At 43.0% G+C, this 18,762-nt stretch overlaps 1 protein-coding gene across 7 annotated transcripts in view; it reads left to right on the forward strand.

Moving 5' to 3' along the window:
• The first annotated feature begins 668 nt into the window (after positions 1-668).
• BID (BH3 interacting domain death agonist) overlaps positions 669-18,762 on the forward strand; it is a 98,670-nt gene continuing 80,576 nt past the window's right edge. The window contains exons 1-2 of one of the 7 annotated variants that reach the window (XM_077169565.1): positions 5,421-5,547; positions 5,827-5,940. The gene's annotated coding sequence lies outside the window, so the exon portion shown is untranslated. The other 6 variants (XM_077169567.1, XM_077169566.1, XM_077169563.1 and 3 more) reach the window with 6 other exon arrangements.

Genomic DNA, 18,762 nt, shown 5'->3' on the forward strand with positions numbered 1-18,762 from the left:
AGTCTTTTTTATTTTCTTAATTAAGTTTCTATTCCTATGTTCAGTTGTACCCACTTTTTGGTCCGCTTCTGTTTTTTTCCAGGAAACTACCTTCCCCTTTCTGTTTCCCTTTTGTTTGCGTCACGTATGTTTCTCTTTGGAGTTGGTCATGCCACAGTCTCCGGGGCTGGGGATATCCTGACACGGTGACTAGAGAGGAGCTTGATCAGTTAATCTTTGACCCAGAGTGTTTTACCCATATTTTCCGTCTTTCGTGGTTACGCCAAGATTGAGAATTGACGTGCCCAAGCCTATTTCAAAAACAGCCGGGAAATTTTGCAAGCAGACCACCAAGAGGCCTCAGGAATTATCCCTGGTCGCGGCAAGGAGGTCCCCGGCCCGGATGCCTTCTCAGACAGGCATAGCAATCGGATGAAGGTGCAAATTCTAGCACGTTGTTAAAGTCAGTGTCATTTTCACTCGATTGTCGTCTGATCTTCCGGGTCAGAATCACTGTCCCTCCCCCAACCTTTGGCGCGGGCGCCTTACCCCCGCTCGCGCCTTGTAATCGTCCCCCACTACCGCCCCCCACCCCCCACCCCAGGCCTATTATCACAGCGTCTCTTCAACCCGCAGGTCCGGGGCGGGTCGGGGGCGGGTCGGGGGCGGGGCCCGGCGGTGGCGGGCTGAACCGAGGCGGGCTGGGGGTGTGCGGGCTGAGAGAGAGGAAGTTGGCTGAGCAGAGGCCGCGTACTCTGCCCGCTCCGCGCACCTCGGGGACTTTGCCTGCACCCGGGCTCACCCGGCGTCCCGCGCTCCCCACCGCGGCGGGTGAGTGCGTGTGCCTTACTCTCCCGCGGGCGGTGCGTCTGGGTCCCTGCGCTCTAGCGCCTCTTCCTGGGTTGCGCTAAGCTCAAGTTCAGGACCTACCCTGAACTCGGGTACGGGACTCCGTGCCTGCCGCGGCCCGCGCAGTCCTCCCAGGCCCGGCCTAGACCGCCTGCGCCCTGGGGTGGGAGCCTCGAGGAGTGTAGAAGAGGCGCGGGCCTCCTGCTGCCAGTCAGCGCGCACCGCGGGCCTCGCGGCTGGGGGTGGGGCCTCGGGATCCTGACGTTGGCTGCTCTAGGCCGCCCTTTCCCCGCCCCTCGTCCGCCTGCGTCCCCCATCCTTGGGGAGGGGAGGAGAGCTAGGTCCCCGCAGACTAGACTGCAGTGGGGATCGTCCCCTACCCGGGAGCCGGCGAGCACGCGGAGCCCGGGTCCGAAAGAGGAGGGAGTCCGCGCGCGGCTCTTCTCTGGCGCGCGTGGTGCTCCCTCTGAAGAGTGGGGAGAAGTCTTTGTTGCCCTCTGCACGTGAGCCTGGGGTGTGCCAGAGACTGGCTGGGCGGTGATAGAGGGTGGGACTGCCCTTCGGGCTCCTCGCCGGCGGGTGTGCCGGAAGCACAGGAGGGACGCGCCAGCCGGTGAGTAGAGGACGGTTCTTAGTTAGCTTGGGGGTCCTTGACCCAGACGTCGGCCTTGGACCGGTCGAAGGAGGACACTTTCCTCGACACTGCAGACACCTGCGAACTTCTTTGTTGAGAGCTGAGGTTTGACCGGTGTGGTCCAGGGGCCGCCTGCTAGATCGCTTCGATGCCTGTCTTAGAACGGACTGGAATTGTGGGTAGATGCTCAGCAGTTGGCTGAATGGTTTAATGACCCCGGAAACCCTGGGAGATCCCTGAAGCCTGTGACCCCACAGAGGTTGGGCTAGCAGGGTTTCATTTATTCATTCATTTGGCCAATATAAATGTTCCCCTGGGTTGGCTGGGGTCCTGGTGGGACCGCGGTGGTGGCAACAGTGTGGGTAGGCTTGAGGAACATGGTTAAGACATCTGTAGGGTTGCGTTTCGGTTCGGGCCTGGGGACAGCTTGCCTGGGGAGAGGAGTGAAGAGGTGGAGCCTATTGGGGACCCAGCACAAGCACCCCTTTCCCCAATTCCTCCCAGAACCACCCCACCCTACCCTCCATCAGACTTTGACTGCTTTTCCTGGGAATCTTATCTGCTGGCTCAAGCCTCACACCCAGTGGCACTTCATCTGGCATCTCTATGGAAAGGAGCTGGGGGAAGCTGGGGAAGAAGGATGTGGTTTTTCCACATTCCATCTCCACCCAGATGGGGTGCCTGGCAGGCTCTGAGTTGAAGTGGGCTTTCCCTGGCCTGAAGGAGTGCCATCTTGGAGCAGACCCTGGGCCAGGGCTTCAGGAGTCCACAAGGAGTCAGTGAGGATGACTGTGCCTGGTAAGGAGCAGATCTCAGAGCGAGGACAAAAGTGGAAGGGGGAAACCTTCTGTTTCAGAAGTTTTGGTTGGCAGAGTTCCAGGGAGTGTGTATTCTTGCCTCTTATGTCCCTTTAGGGAAGAGGTCAGTACCATATGAGGGCTTGTGAGCACTTCAAAGCTGTTTTTTGTTTGTTTGTTTTTGTTTTGTTTATTGTATGGGCAGGCACTGGGAATCGAACCCCACAGCTGGGGTTTAAAGCAGGCATCTATCTCATGACTTCTTTGGGTATCTGATGCCTGTGCTGTGCTGAGCTCCAGGGGCCCCCCCAAGGACAGGTTGCTCTCTTATGAGGAATGGAAACGTGAGATGAGCTGCTGATAACATTAGCACACAAACTTTGGTGGAGTTTGGTGCGAAGAGGTTCCAGGTGGGAACCTGGAGCAGAATCGCTGTGAATTCTATCTGAAGAGGTGGGTTCAGGGTTGGTAGAGACACTGGGGTTATCTGGGCTATCCAGAGTGGACCCGGAAGGATGAATAGGAACTTGCTAGATGGAGAAGATGTAAAAGGGCATTCAGGATAGAGGTATAAAGGACTCAGTGGGTACAGGGAATGCTGGGGGTAGGGAGTACCTTTGTGGGAAGGAGGCATTTCTACGTGAAAAGGGCCATCATGTACCCTGCTTGGGGAAACTCACAGCCTTGGCTGGTAATGAGAGTTGGCTTGCCAAGGAGCCCCAGCAGGGCCGAGCCTCTAGATTCAAAAGGGAGGGCAGATGGAGCAGTTTGGACATTTGCCGATAGAGCCTCCCAGGGCAGGAGTCTTGCCCTTGCAGAAGGGCCAAAAGGGACAACCCCAGCGGTTCTGCTAGGTGGAGAAAGGACCATTCTCGAGATCTGGCCACTTGAAGTGCTTGCTATGGTTGTTCCCTGGTCACCATTTGCCAAGCTGGACTGTGGAGGCCAGTGCAGGCCTGCAGTGCCGTAAGGCCCAGTGGTGTGTCTGCCCTCCCTGGGTGCCTTGACTGCTATGTGTCCTTGCCCAAAGCCATTGATGGGTCTGGAAAAGATAGCTAATCAAGACCAGGGAGGGTATCACGCTCAGCGGTACCTTATATTGCACCTGAGCTGGGCACACACACGCAGAACTTTACCTTTGTTAGCTAAGTGGTTTAGACATCACAGCTGTCAGAGACTAGGTTGTTATCAGTCCATTTGTCAAATGGGGAAACTGAGGCATGGAGGAGTTAAATAACTTGCCTAGGGTCATAGCTGAGGGAGTCAGACTCCATGGTACCACCTGTCCTAGAGTTCCAGGTCTCTGCGCCTGTTCCCAAATTCGGTCCAACCTCCCCCGCCCCCGAACCCTGTTAAACCACAAGGGGTGAGAAGCAGAGAGGTGCCTGTGAACCTCCTTCCCTTGTTGATCCCTGGGAGAGGTTGGGCATTCAGTTACGAGGCAGCCCAGCTGGGCCAGCAGTGCCCAAGGGAGAGGGTGCAGCTTCGGGCAGTGTCAAGGGCCGTCAGTGCTAAGGGGTATGGGCTGTATGAGTTCTTTTTTTTTCTATTTTTTTCTTTTTCTCGAGTGATGAAAATGTTCTAAAAATGATCATAGTGCAGAATATGCAACTATGTGGTGATATTGTAAGCCACTGATTGTATAATATGGTTGGATGTATGGGTGTGGCTATTTCTCAATAAAAATACAAAAAAATGAAGGGGGGGGGCCAGAGCTGAATTCAGGTCACTGCTCTTATCCTTTACACGCTAATGCCATTCTGTATAAGCAAATTCAGTCTAATATTTTAAAATAATACAAAAGGTACTTAACTCATGCAATTCCTTTAGCTGTAGGATGTTCCAAAATAAGTGAAGTTGTATGTTAAACTCTCCAAAGCACATGTCTTCATGTATGCTTAGAAGCCTCAGATCTGTTAATGCTAGGAAGTGATTTGTTTTAATGTTTTATTACCTTCAGGCCTGTGGAGTAATCAGGATGAAATTGACCCTGCCCTGGAGTAGCCCTGCCCTGGGGGTGGAACCACCCAGGGGCTGCTTCCTGGCTTCTGGGTCCAGGATTGCTACAGAGCTGTTGGCACATCTTCCTGCTTGCGAGGATCTCCAGCCTGCAGTTAACAAGCTCCCACCTAAGACTTGTGCTCCCACTTCTTTGGTCTAACAAACCCCTTTTCTTCAGGGGAAGGGAAAGGAATGTTGTGGCCTGGGAATCAGGCTGGTCACAGAGATCCAAATGTCTGTGTGTGTGTGTGTGTGTGTGTGTGTGTGATGTCCAGCTTACAAATCTCTCTGGGCTCCTTGGCATGAGCCTTTACCTGAGGCTGGAGGTACTCCTGCTGTATTTCTTTTAGGGGGCATCTCTGCAGCCTATTCAGTCTGGTTTTAATTCCCATGCAAATTCCCTGAATTTTCCCACATCCCCCTTTAGGAGGCGCCTTGGAAACTTTGAAGGTGGAGGTGCTTCCCGTGTATATGATCCTGTATGGCCAGTCCTCAGGTGGCCGTTTCATTCCATGTTAGCCGTTCCCTGTTCACTTATTTGATCTCCACCTTGTAGGGAGTATCCTTCTTTCCAGATGGGGAAAGTGAGATCACACAAGTTCAAAGCCAGGAGTGAGCATTCACCTTTAGGGGTTCACCCGCCCCCCATTCCCTCCAGGAAGACTTCGGGGCCGAGCTGCCCTGGGGATTAGGTCTGTCTCTGCAGTGAGCACTGGCCGAGGTCAGAGTTGGGGGCCTGAGTTCAGTTAATGGGTTGGAACCGCGATCACATGACGGGACTCTGCGATTTGGATGGGGGGAATTATGGAAAGGTAAAGGGTAGCAGCCGGGGTGGGGATGGGGTGCTGAAGGCACCTGAACTCTTGAGGGTAGCCGGAAGCCAGAGAGACCCACGGCTGAGGCACTTTTGGCCTGTGATGCTGGACCCGACCCTCCAAAATGTGGAAAGTGGTCAATCTGGGTATTTGGGTAGTGGGTGGGGAGTGGGGCGGCGAGGGGGTAAATGTTGGAGTTCTTGGTATGGGTTTTGTTTCATTTTTGCAACTGTTCGGCAAGGTTGAAGTTATTTTAAAATAAAAGTTAAAAGTAAAAAAACCGAGGCTGTGAGGTTTTTGAGTCTTAGGCCAGGCCTCGCGCTGCAGCCGCGCTTCTGCGTCGGCACATGCGCACTTTGTGAGTCGCCGCGCTGAGGCTCTCAGCCCAGGCAGGTACCATCTTGGAAGCAGAAAGAATGAGGCTTCCTTTGCGGTTGGAGTGGGGGCCCCGAGGTTCGGGTGCCGACTTCTGGTAAGGGAGGTCACCGCCGTGGGGCTGCCCCCCCCGCCGCTGCCTCTGGCATGGTGAGGGGCCACAGCAAGGCCCCGCACCAGGCAGGGACCCTGGAATCCTTGAGGGTTCTGTTCTGGCTGCGGTCCGGGAACCTTCCTGGGAAGGGCGGTTGTGGGGCTGTGAGTCTGAACTGGGTGGGACTCGAGGAGGATGGCCCTCCCCAGCCCACCATGCCCTTTCCAGCCCGGCAAATGTCTCTATTTTTCTGTTGTACCCCATCCTGACTTCACTTAACAGCGAGGAGAGGCCAGCTCCTGGCCGTGAGACCATCCCGGCCCCAGGTGTCCACAAGCTCCCTGAAAACCTTTTTACCTAGCTCTCCGAGGAGCCCCGGGGACATCCGCTTCCCAGGTACCTGAACTTGCTGACAGGGAGCTGAATTCCGGGCTGCTTGGTAGTCACAGCACCTCATGGGGCGGGGGAGAGGGGAGTGCCTTGGAGTGTGAGAAATCATTGCCCAGACCTTTACTTCTCACCCTCTAGGTCTGCTCTGCTTTCCCCAGATACCTTAGACGAGGAGAGACCATCTCTGTGAAGCCTGGGAGGGGAGGACTGCCCTTACCCAGCACAGCCCATGCCCGCAGCCCGCCCCATCCACCGCTTCGGGCCCCAGGGCAGTGCAGGATGGGCCCAGTTCCACCTCCTTCTGGGCTGGCCTTGGCCCTGGTTACATCCCTTTTCTTTGTGACTAAGCTCTAAAAGGAAGGCGTCTGTGGAGTGTGCATAGGAGGGGTGGTGGGACAGTTAAAGACCAAACTAGAAATTTTGGGGTGGCCTCAGGGGTCTCCCTCCCTCTAATCCATCTGGCCCCACCCAGTGCCCATATTACAGTTAGGAGCCAGGGTACAGATAGGAGGGGAAGCAGGACACCAGGTCTCGCAGGCCTTTCACATCCCTGTGCCGACGCAGCCTCCTTAAGGGATGACCTGGGTAACCAGGTAAAGGGGCCTAGACCTCTTTATCCAACTTTCCCTCAGGCTGCCTTGTCTTTTTTTTACAGCTTTAATGAGATATATTTTATATATAAAATCCGTCTATTTAAAGTATACTGTTCAGTGGTTTTTAGCATATTCTCAGAGTTGTGCAGTCATCACCACAGTCTAATTTTAGAACCTTTCAACACCCCAGAAGAAACCCTGTACACATTGCTAGTCACTTCTGCCTCCCTGGCATCTGTTTTCCATCTCTGTGGATTTGCCTATTATGGATATTTCCTATAAATGGCATCAAATAATAAGTGCTCTTTTACGATGGCTTCTTTCATTTGGCATAATTTTTCAAGGTCCATCAATGTTTAGCATGTATCAGCACTTCATTCCATTTTATGGCCAAAAAATGCTCCATTGAATGGATACCTCACATTTTGTTTCAACCTTTGGGCAGTTATAAATAATGCTGCTAAGAACATTCATGTAGGGTTTTTGTGTGGAGATATATTATTTCCCGTTCTCTTGGGTAAATACCTGGGAGTGTAATTGCCAGGTCCTATGAAAGTTCTATGTTTAACTTTTAGAGAAACCGCCAAATTCTTTTTCCACAGTGGCTGTCCATTTTACATTCCCGCCAGAAATGCACCAGAATCCCAATTTCACCACATCTTTGCCAGTACTTGTTACTATCTTTTAAAAACTTCCCATTGATTCCACTGTGCACCCAGAGTTGAGAACCACTGGCATAGATCAGTTCCTGTGGCCTGAGGAACGGAGCAATCAACAGTACACTTGAATTTTCTGGGCGATTTCCCCTAATATCTGTGGAGACCGCTACAGAGGCTGGAAGCTCAGACTCAGTCCAGGAGCCTAAACTCCAGCATCAGCTTTCTTTGATGAGTTCCAGGTGGGCTGAGGGAATGGAAGGGAGTGGAATGGCCCCACGTGTGTTCTTTGGGTGAGCGTGGAAGCTCCCCAAACCCCTACCCTGCTTCATTGTCTGAAAAGCACTTTGAGAAAACCCAGAGGAAGGAGTCAGCAGATTAGGAAGCCCTCATGGTCTTCTTGGGGTGTCTGTGGGATTTCTTTGGCTTGGAGCGACCAGGGCTGTCAGGTTCTTTCTGGCTTTGCCTTGAACCTGCCCACCTCAGGTAGCTGGACCTCACCCCCTCCAGACTCAAGGGGAGGGCTGTCTTTCAGCAGCTCTGGGCTGTTTTTTTTTTTTTTTTTTTTTTTGCGGATTCAGAAATATTTTAATTTAAGAATTCAAGTTCCCATAAGCAAGATGAATTGTTAAAGAAGTGCATAATTTAATAATTTTAGTGTAAAAACAACTACATGTCTTTTCTCTAACTTAGTAAGTTTGAAATATAATACAAGCATACATTTTATTTTAAGGTTTGAATTTGTTTTCTCATAAAAGACTATAATGTAACCATTCTAAACTTTTTATACTGGTTTATTGATTAGATAAACTAACATTACTTGCATATTATGTTCGAAATTAGGAAAACCATAAAATTTTGTGCTCAACTAATTTGAATTATAACTCTGACAACTTTTATATCAATGGTAATAATATTCTGTATTATTCCCCAAATCCTTAACTTAAAAATCTTGGGTTAACATTAAATCAAGATAATTAAAGATCAATTTCTGTAAACCCGATTAATTTCTAAATAAGATAGATCATTGAAGCATTGGTCTCCAAGTCTTTCTCTCTCGCTCGCTCACTCATGTAGCCAGTTACCCAGACTGTTTTTTCACACAGGGACCCATGCTGAAATTATTAATTATTTTGTGTTTACCAAAGTGGTTATTAGAACTGGTAGAAGCCTAAGAGATCCACATCATCTAGAAACTGGTTGTATTATCTTAGTGGTTCTGTCATTAGTTTATTAGCCCTGCTTGGTTCCTTTTCGTAATAATTTCCATTTCTTTATTGATATTTTCTTTGTGTTCATCTGTCATTTTCCTGATTTCCTTTAGTTCATTGTCCATGTTTTCCTTTAGCTCTTTGAGTGTATTTACGACCATTTTGAAAAAGTTTTTACTGTTATGTCGCAGATCTGGTCCTACTCCTTGATGGTTTCTAATTCTTTAATCTCCTTTGGCTGGGCCATCTTTTTTTTTCTTTTTCTTTTTTTTTTTTTTTTTTTTGCAGGGCTAACAACAAAAATGAAGAAAATACCTTTCCCTGTCTTTGCAAATTGTCCTGTGCAAGTGCTGTCTTCTGGGGCTTGTCTATACAATGAGTTTCGAGAATAGCTCCAGGGCAAAGCTTGGGTGCCTCCCAGGCCCTTTCTGCTCATCTTATCTTGCAGTATAAGTTTGTGGCCCTAGGAGGAATTCCCCATTTTCACTCTTGCAAATGTCCCTTCTTTTCAGGAAGAAGTTTCCTTCTGATCCCAGGCACTGCATGATGTGTCCTATAGGCAGGAATCCCTTGTCCCCAGGCAGCACAGATTGACTGCTACCTAAGCATAGTAGAGCTAAGTAAGCTGTCTTCTACCTGCAGGGCAAGTTCTGGGACAGCGAGTCCCTCATGCCACCACCAGACAAGTGGACCAGACAGACATGCTCCCAGTATATGCATGACTATTTCTTTGCTTCCTCTGGAACCAGGACAAAGAACTGGCACTGAGAGCCCCAAGCTGGTGAGGGGTAGGAAAGGGGCCAGCCAGGGTGCTCCGAGATCCTGCAGCTTTTTAAATAGCCTTTTTCAAGGAAAAAGAGTATTTTTCTCCCCTAAAACAGCTCTTCTCACATCCTTTTATACATAAAAATTGAGGATCCCAAAAGTTTTGGATTTTAGTACTTTTTAGTACAATAGATTTAAGTACTTATATCTATTGATGTTTACCATATTAGAAATTAAAACAGAAATTTTAAGGATATTTGTCAATTCATTTAAAAATAACGATGCCAATTGCTTCTGAACTTAATTTTTGAAAATTATATTTTACAAAACAATATGTTAATGAGAAAATGGCATTGTTTCACATTTAAAAAAAAGTCTCTTAAATGTCTAATTCAATAGAAGATTTCTGAATTCTCAGACAGATTTCTATATTGTGTACCCTTTTGAGAGAATGAGAATGAAAAAGAAAAATAATGTTAGTGTTATTTGATATTGTTGACCTCACAGACCCTAGGATTTCCTGAACCACACTTTATCCTAAAGTAACTTTATTAGCATATTCTAGAATATAAAAACATAATGAAATGCAAAACTTAGAATGTGAATTTTATTGCCATGGTTTATAAATGCCTGAGTCTGAAAAGGAGCCATGGGATATGCCAAAATTTTAGCAAAGTGTTTTTGATTTAGCAGGCTTGCTTTTTTGTAGTTTACTAGTTTAATGCTTTTGCCTTCAAAATGAAAGATTATTCTTTTCTTTCTGTGTAACCTATGTGGATAGCAGATAGTTTTTGGTGCTTTATGTTGACTTTATTGTGCCCTTGACTATTTAAAATGAAAAAAAAAAGCAAAGAGCAAAAAGCTACAGATTTGTCAGTCTCACTAATAGGTAACCATGTCTGGTTTCTCACACACACATGATCCTATGTTAACCAAGTGCCCAAATTGCATCTGACAACATTTTTACGTACTTTCCCAAGATAGGACCGTAAATTAAGAGAAAAGATATTTTTTCCAGAATATCTTTTACACCTAAAACTATCATTGAGACTTCCCAGACGGTCCCTGGAAAAGCACAAACATTAGGTTTTTCACCTTATAATAAAGAGGAATGCTATAGATAAACAAAAATGTTATGTATTCATGAAATGGAATACTACTCAGTCTTAAAAAGAAATGAAATTCTGGTACATGGCTCTCCATGGATAAACCTAAAAAACATGCTGAGTGGAATAAAAAAAGCACATTTGGACACATAATTGTACTTATATGAAATTCCACCTATATGAAATATCTAGAATAAGTAAATTTGAAGAGACAGTGTAGATCAGACGTAACCAGAGGCTGGGGGATAGAGAGAATGAGGAATTGCTTAATGTGTGTAGTTTCTGTTTTTGGGTGATGAAAAATTTTTGGTAATGTATGTATGTATTTATTTATTTTTGCTGTTTGGATTGATTTATTGTTCTTACATAAAATTTCATACTACAATTTTTAGCGGAAATGAAGCTATTTATAGTAATTACCAATTTCAAAGACATCATTGCAGTTATGTGAGGGAACTACAATAGTATTCAGTATTCTGAACTTTTAAAAGATAACTTATGCTGTAGGATCAAAAGGAAACAAGGATCAAAGCTATACTATTTAATCCAGCTTGTTGGAACAGTTATAAGTCTGTTGGATCCAAAGAGCATTATATATTCTTGATTTTATATTCTTTGACTCAAAACATTCTTTTAAAAATGTTAACGTTCTTTTTTTTTTTATCCAGACACCAGATTTTATTTATTTTTTATTTATTCACATTTTATTTTTTAAAGAAGTATTTGGAACAGAGCTTGACTCATGATGTTCGATACAGTTTAACTACAATTCTACAATTTTTATATTTTGGGTAACGAACAGGCCTAGGTTAATGTTTTCCCTTGGTAATGGATGTTGATAATGATAGCACACTATTGTAAATACAGTTAGTACCACTGAATTATACACTTAAAAGTGGTTAAAATGGCAACATTTATATTACATACATGTTACCATAATGAAAAAATCTTTTTAAAACGGAGAAATGTTAAAAATAATTAATTTGCTGAATTGTTACTGTTCATTACAAGAACTATATGAGAAGAGTTTTCAGATGAGAGAAGTTGCTGGCTCAGCCTTCCCCAGTTTGTTTTATGTTATTAATACAGTATTAGTTATCAACGTAATTATTTACACAACATGATGATGCTATTAACATAAATGTTTTAGAAATCATATGTTTCAGGGAAGTCCCTTGCTTATGAAGGCTCTTGTGTCTATGATATCTTTTTATTCTCAGGGGAAACACTGATCAAAATTGTTAGGAAACTGTTATATTCTGTCCCCCAAAAGAGAATTTCTCTCTTAGTTAGAGTAATAAATTCACCACAGCCGGTAAGTCTGTTGTCTGTAGATGGTCTTTTAATTTTTTGTGTCTTCAACAAAGGACAGAACCAGATACTTATGGAAAAGGCTTTAATCAGGTATTTTAATTTAGTGATATGCCAAAGAATGGACTCTTGGATTCAGGATTTTGGGCTAATATACTTTGGGCGGCTTTCAGACTGCACCAGAACCAGGGCTGTTTTTAGCAGATGGCTTTGTGAAAGTGGGCTGTTGACCCAAAATCTCCAGACTGGATGAACCGAGGAGGGAAATTATATTGCGATGATTTGCTTGGGATATAGCTGACGTTTTCATTTCTCTTTTCTGCATATATGAGAAAATTCTCTTCTTAAGCCGTCTTGAACCTGTCCTTTGGTAGACTGGCCTGCTGATAAACTGAAGTGAAATATTTGTGCATGTGTATGTGTTAATTAAATCATATTTATTGAACACATGTTGTTTTACTGTTCCCCTAGAGGTTATATAGGCATGTAAAATACATGTAAGATAGAATTTCTCCCTTTTAAGTTCCTTATATTCTTTGAGAAATACCTATTTCCTGGATACAGAAAGAGCTCACTACCTTTGTTTTTTAAATATAAGTTGTACATCTACAGAAAAATCATCCTGTTATTAATACCTTGCAGCATGTTGTGTATTTGCTACAATTGATGAAAGAACATTTTTATAATTATACTACTAACTATAGTCCCTGGTTTAATTTATTTATTTATTTTTTTTTTATTTTTTATTTTTTTATTTTTTTTTATTAATTAAAAAAAGAATTAACAAAACAATTAGAAATCATTCCAATCTACATGTACAATCAGTAATTCTTAATAACATCACATAGTTGCATATTCATCATTTCTTAGTACATTTGCATCGATTTAGAAAAAGAAATAAAAAGACAACAGAATAAGAATTAAAACAATAATAGAAAGAAAAAAAACAAAAAAAAACAAAAACAAAAAACCTATACCTCACATGCAGCTTCATTCAGTGTTTTAACATAATTGCATTACAATTGGGTAGTATTGTGCTGTCCATTTCTGAGTTTTTATATCCAGTCCCGTTGTACAGTCTGTATCCCTTCATCTCCAATTATCCCTTCTCTTTTTTCCTTTTTTTTTTTTTTTTTAATTAACGGAAAAAAAGAAATTAACCCAACATTTAGAGATCATACCATTCTACACATGCAATCATTAATTCTTAACATCATCACATAGATGCATGATCATCATTTCTTAGTACATTTGCATTGGTTTAGAAGAACTAGCAACATAACCGAAAAAGATATAGAATGTTAATATAGAGAAAAAAATAAAAGTAATAATAGTAAAATCAAAACAAAACAACACAAAACAAAACAAAAACCTATAGCTCAGATGCAGCTTCATTCAGTGTTTTAACATGATTACTTTACAATTAGGTATTATTGTGCTGTCCATTTTTGAGTTTTTGTATATAGTCCTGTTGCACAGTCTGTATCCCTTCAGCTTCAATTACCCATTGTCTTACCCTGTTTCTAACTCCTGCTGAACTCTGTTACCAATGACATATTTCAAGTTTATTCTCGAATGTCCGTTCACATCAGTGGGACCATACAGTATTTGTCCTTTAGTTTTTGGCTGGATTCACTCAGCATAATATTCTCTAGGTCCATCCATGTTATTACATGGTTCATAAGTTTATCTTGTCTTAAAGCTGCATAATATTCCATCGTATGTATATACCACAGTTTGTTTAGCCACTCTTCTGTTGATGGAGATTTTGGCTGTTTCCATCTCTTTGCAATTGTAAATAATGCTGCTATAAACATTGGTGTGCAAATGTCCGTTTGTGTCTTTGCCCTTAAGTCCTTTGAGTAGATACCTAGCAATGGTATTGCTGGGTCGTATGGCAATTCTATATTCAGCTTTTTGAGGAACCGCCAAACTGCCTTCCACAGTGGTTGCACCATTTGACATTCCCACCAACAGTGGATAAGTGTGCCTCTTTCTCCGCATCCTCTCCAGCACTTGTCATTTTCTGTTTTGTTGATAATGGCCATTCTGGTGGGTGTGAGATGATATCTCATTGTGGTTTTGATTTGCATTTCTCTAATGGCCAGGGACATTGAGCATCTCTTCATGTGCCTCTTGGCCATCCGTATTTCCTCTTCTGAGAGGTGTCTGTTCAAGTCTTTTTCCCATTTTGTAATTGGGTTGGCTGTCTTTTTGTTGTTGAGATGAACAATCTCTTTATAAATTCTGGATACTAGACCTTTATCTGATATATCATTTCCAAATATTGTCTCCCATTGTGAAGGCTGTCTTTCTACTTTCTTGATGAAGTTCTTTGATGCACAAAAGTGTTTAATTTTGAGGAGTTCCCATTTATTTATTTCCTTCTTCAGTGCTCTTGCTTTAGGTTTAAGGTCCATAAAACCACCTCCAGTTGTAAGATCCATAAGATATCTCCCAACATTTTCCTCTAACTGTTTTATGGTCTTAGACCTAATGTTTAGATCTTTGATCCATTTTGAGTTAACTTTTGTATAGGGTGTGAGAGATGGGTCTTCTTTCATTCTTTTGCATATGGATATCCAGTTCTCTAGGCACCATTTATTGAAGAGACTGCTCTGTCCCAGGTGAGTTGGCTTGACTGCCTTATCAAAGATCAAATGTCCATAGATGAGAGGGTCTATATCTGAGCACTCTATTCGATTCCATTGGTCGATATATCTATCTTTATGCCAATACCATGCTGTTTTGACCACTGTGGCTTCATAATATGCCTTAAAGTCAGGCAGCGTGAGACCTCCAGCTTCGTTTTTTTTCCTCAAGATGTTTTTAGCAATTCGGGGCACCCTGCCCTTCCAGATAAATTTGCTTATTGGTTTTTCTATTTCTGAAAAATAAGTTGTTGGGATTTTGATTGGTATTGCATTGAATCTGTAAATCAATTTAGGTAGGATTGACATCTTAACTATATTTAGTCTTCCAATCCATGAACACGGTATGCCCTTCCATCTGTTTAGGTTTTCTGTGATTTCTTTTAGCAGTTTTTTGTAGTTTTCTTTATATAGGTTTTTTGTCTCTTTAGTTAAATTTATTCCTAGGTATTTTATTCTTTTAGTTGCAATTGTAAATGGGATTCGTTTCTTGATTTCCCCCTCAGCTTGTTCATTACTAGTGTATAGAAATGCTACAGATTTTTGAATGTTGATCTTGTAACCTGCTACTTTGCTGTACTCATTTATTAGCTCTAGTAGTTTTGTTGTGGATTTTTCCGGGTTTTCGACGTATAGTATCATATCGTCTGCAAACAGTGATAGTTTTACTTCTTCCTTTCCAATTTTGATGCCTTGTATTTCTTTTTCTTGTCTAATTGCTCTGGCTAGAACCTCCAACACAATGTTGAATAATAGTGGTGATAGTGGACATCCTTGTCTTGTTCCTGATCTTAGGGGGAAAGTTTTCAATTTTTCCCCATTGAGGATGATATTAGCTGTGGGTTTTTCATATATTCCCTCTATCATTTTAAGGAAGTTCCCTTGTATTCCTATCTTTTGAAGTGTTTTCAACAGGAAAGGATGTTGAATCTTGTCGAATGCCTTCTCTGCATCAATTGAGATGATCATGTGATTTTTCTGCTTTGATTTGTTGATATGGTGTATTACATTAATTGATTTTCTTATGTTGAACCATCCTTGCATACCTGGGATGAATCCTACTTGGTCATGATGTATAATTCTTTTAATGTGTTGTTGGATACGATTTGCTAGAATTTTATTGAGGATTTTTGCATCTGTATTCATTAGAGAGATTGGTCTGTAGTTTTCTTTTTTTGTAATATCTTTCCCTGGTTTTGGTATGAGGGTGATGTTGGCTTCATAGAATGAATTAGGTAGTTTTCCCTCCACTTCGATTTTTTTGAAGAGTTTGAAGAGAATTGGTACTAATTCTTTCTGGAACGTTTGGTAGAATTCACATGTGAAGCCATCTGGTCCTGGACTTTTCTTTTTAGGAAGCTTTTGAATGACTAATTCAATTTCTTTACTTGTGATTGGTTTGTTGAGGTCATCTATGTCTTCTTGAGTCAAAGTTGGTTGTTCATGTCTTTCCAGGAACCCGTCCATTTCCTCTAAATTGTTGTATTTATTAGCGTAAAGTTGTTCATAGTATCCTGTTATTACCTCCTTTATTTCTGTGAGGTCAGTAGTTATGTCTCCTCTTCCATTTCTGATCTTATTTATTTGCATCCTCTCTCTTCTTCTTTTTGTCAATCTTGCTAAGGGCCCATCAATCTTATTGATTTTCTCATAGAACCAACTTCTGGCCTTATTGATTTTCTCTATTGTTTTCATGTTTTCAATTTCATTTATTTGTGCTCTAATCTTTGTTATTTCTTTCCTTTTGCTTGCTTTGGGGTTAGCTTGCTGTTCTTTCTCCAGTTCTTCCAAATGGATAGTTAATTCCTGAATTTTTGCCTTTTCTTCTTTTCTGATATAGGCATTTAGAGCAATAAATTTCCCTCTTAGCACTGCCTTTGCTGCGTCCCATAAGTTTTGATATGTTGTGTTTTCATTTTCATTCACCTCGAGGTATTTGCTAATTTCTCTAGCAATTTCTTCTTTGACCCAGTCGTTGTTTAGGAGTGTGTTGTTGAGCCTCCACGTATTTGTGAATTTTCTGGCACTTTGCCTATTATTGATTTCCAACATCATTCCTTTATGGTCTGAGAAAGTGTTGTGTAAGATTTCAATCTTTTTAAATTTGTTAAGACTTGCTTTGTGACCCAGCATATGGTCTATCTTTGAGAATGATCCATGAGCACTTGAGAAAAAGGTGTATCCTGCTGTTGTGGGATGTAATGTCCTATAAATGTCTGTTAAGTCTAGTTCATTTATAGTAATATTCAGATTCTCTATTTCTTTGTTGATCCTCTGTCTAGATGTTCTGTCCCTTGATGAGAGTGGTGAGTTGAAGTCTCCAACTATTATGGTATATGAGTCTATTTCCCTTTTCAGTGTTTGCAGTATATTCCTCACGTATTTTGGGGCATTCTGATTCGGTGCGTAAATATTTATGATTGTTATGTCTTCTTGTTTAATTGTTCCTTTTATTAGTATATAGTGTCCTTCTTTGTCTCTTTTAACTGTGTTACATTTGAAGTCTAATTTGTTGGATATTAGTATAGCCACTCCTGCTCTTTTCTGGTTGTTATTTGCATGAAATATCTTTTCCCAACCTTTCACTTTCAACCTATGTTTATCTTTGGGTCTAAGATGTGTTTCCTGTAGACAGCATATCGAAGGATCCTGTTTTTTAATCCATTCTGCCAATCTATGTCTTTTGATTGGGGAATTCAGTCCATTGACATTTAGTGTTATTACTGTTTGGATAATATTTTCCTCTAACATTTTTCCTTTTTTTTTTTTTTTTTTTTTTAAAGGAAAGACAGAGAGAAGGAATGAAGGATAGAAGGAAGGAAGGAAGGAAGAAAGGGAAACATTTTTAAACATTTTCTTGTTTTATTGTATTCTGTTTCTCCGTTTTTTGTTACATGGGCTGGGGCCGGGAATCGAACCGAGGTCCTCCGGCATAGCAGGCAAGCACTTTGCCCGCTGAGCCACCGCGGCCCACCCCACATTTTTCCTTTTGTATTATATATATCATATCTGATTTTCCTTCTTTCTACACTCTTTTCCATATCTCTCTCTTCTGTCTTTTTGTATCTGACTCTAGTGCTCCCTTTAGTATTTCTTGCAGAGCTGGTCTCTTGGTCACAAATTCTTTCAGTGACTTTTTGTCTGAGAATGTTTTAATTTCTCCCTCATTTTTGAAGGATAATTTTGCTGGATATAGGAGTCTTGGTTGGCAGTTTTTCTCTTTTAGTATTTTAAATATATCATCCCACTGTCTTCTAGCTTCCATGGTTTCTGTTGAGAAATCTACACAAAGTCTTATTGGGTTTCCCTTGTATGTAATGGATTGTTTTTCTCTTGCTGCTTTCAAGATCTTCTCTTTCTCTTTGACCTCTGACATTCTAACTAGTAAGTGTCTTGGAGAACGCCTATTTGGGTCTAATCTCTTTGGGGTGCGCTGCACTTCTTGGATCTGTAATTTTAGGTCTTTCATAAGAGTTGGGAAATTTTCAGTGATAATTTCTTCCATTAGTTTTTCTCCTCCTTTTCCCTTCTCTTCCCCTTCTGGGACACCCACAACACGTATATTTGTGCGGTTCATATTGTCCTTGAGTTCCCTGATACCCTGTTCAAACTTTTCCATTCTTTTCCCTATAGTGTCTGTTTCTTTTTGGAATTCAGATGTTCCATCCTCCAAATCACTAATTCTATCTTCTGTCTCTTTAAATCTATCATTGTAGCTATCCATTATTTTTTCTATGTTTGCTACTTTATCCTTCACTTCCATAAGTTCTGCGATTTGTTTTTTCAGTTTTTCTATTTCTTCTTTATGTTCAGCCCATGTCCTCTTCATGTCCTCCCTCAATTTATCGATTTCATTTTTGAAGAGGTTTTCCATTTCTGTTCGTATATTCAGCATTAGTTGTCTCAGCTCTTGTGTCTCATTTGAGCTATTGGTTTGTTCCTTTGACTGAGCCATATTCTCAATCTTTTGAGCGTGGACAGTTATCTTCTGCTGCTGGCGTCTGGGCATTTATTCAGATTTCTCTTGGTGTTGGACCCAGCAAGGTTGTAATATTTTTCTGTGAAATCTCTGGGTTCTGTTTTTCTTATCCTGCCCAGTAGGTGGCGCTCGTGGCACACGTTTGTCTGCGGGTCCCACCAGTAAAAGGTGCTGTGGGACCTTAAACTTTGGAAAACTCTCGCCGTCCTGGGGGTTCGCTAGCCGGCCCGGGGTCCGAACGCAGGGAGGGTGTCCGAACGCAGGGAGGGTTGCTGGTCGCCGCAGCCAGGGAAAGAGCCCGTCCGAATTTCCTAGTCGGCCCTGGGCAACAAGCGTGGCGGGAGGGCGCCAGCGGCAGCGGCCCGCCCGAGAGAGTGCACGTTCCCCGGGAGTCCCGGGGTCACCGTTCTCCGCGGCCTGGGGGTTTCCGATCCAATTCTCTCAGTTGGTCCGGGGGCTGCGCGTGGTGTGGGCGCCAGTCGCCTTGGTTTCAGGGGACCACCTCTCCAATTCTCCCAGCCGGCCCGGGAAGGGGGAAGGGAGTAACTCCGGCCGC

This window comes from Tamandua tetradactyla, chromosome 7 (genome assembly GCF_023851605.1).
Source record: "Tamandua tetradactyla isolate mTamTet1 chromosome 7, mTamTet1.pri, whole genome shotgun sequence".
NCBI lineage: Eukaryota > Metazoa > Chordata > Mammalia > Pilosa > Myrmecophagidae > Tamandua > Tamandua tetradactyla.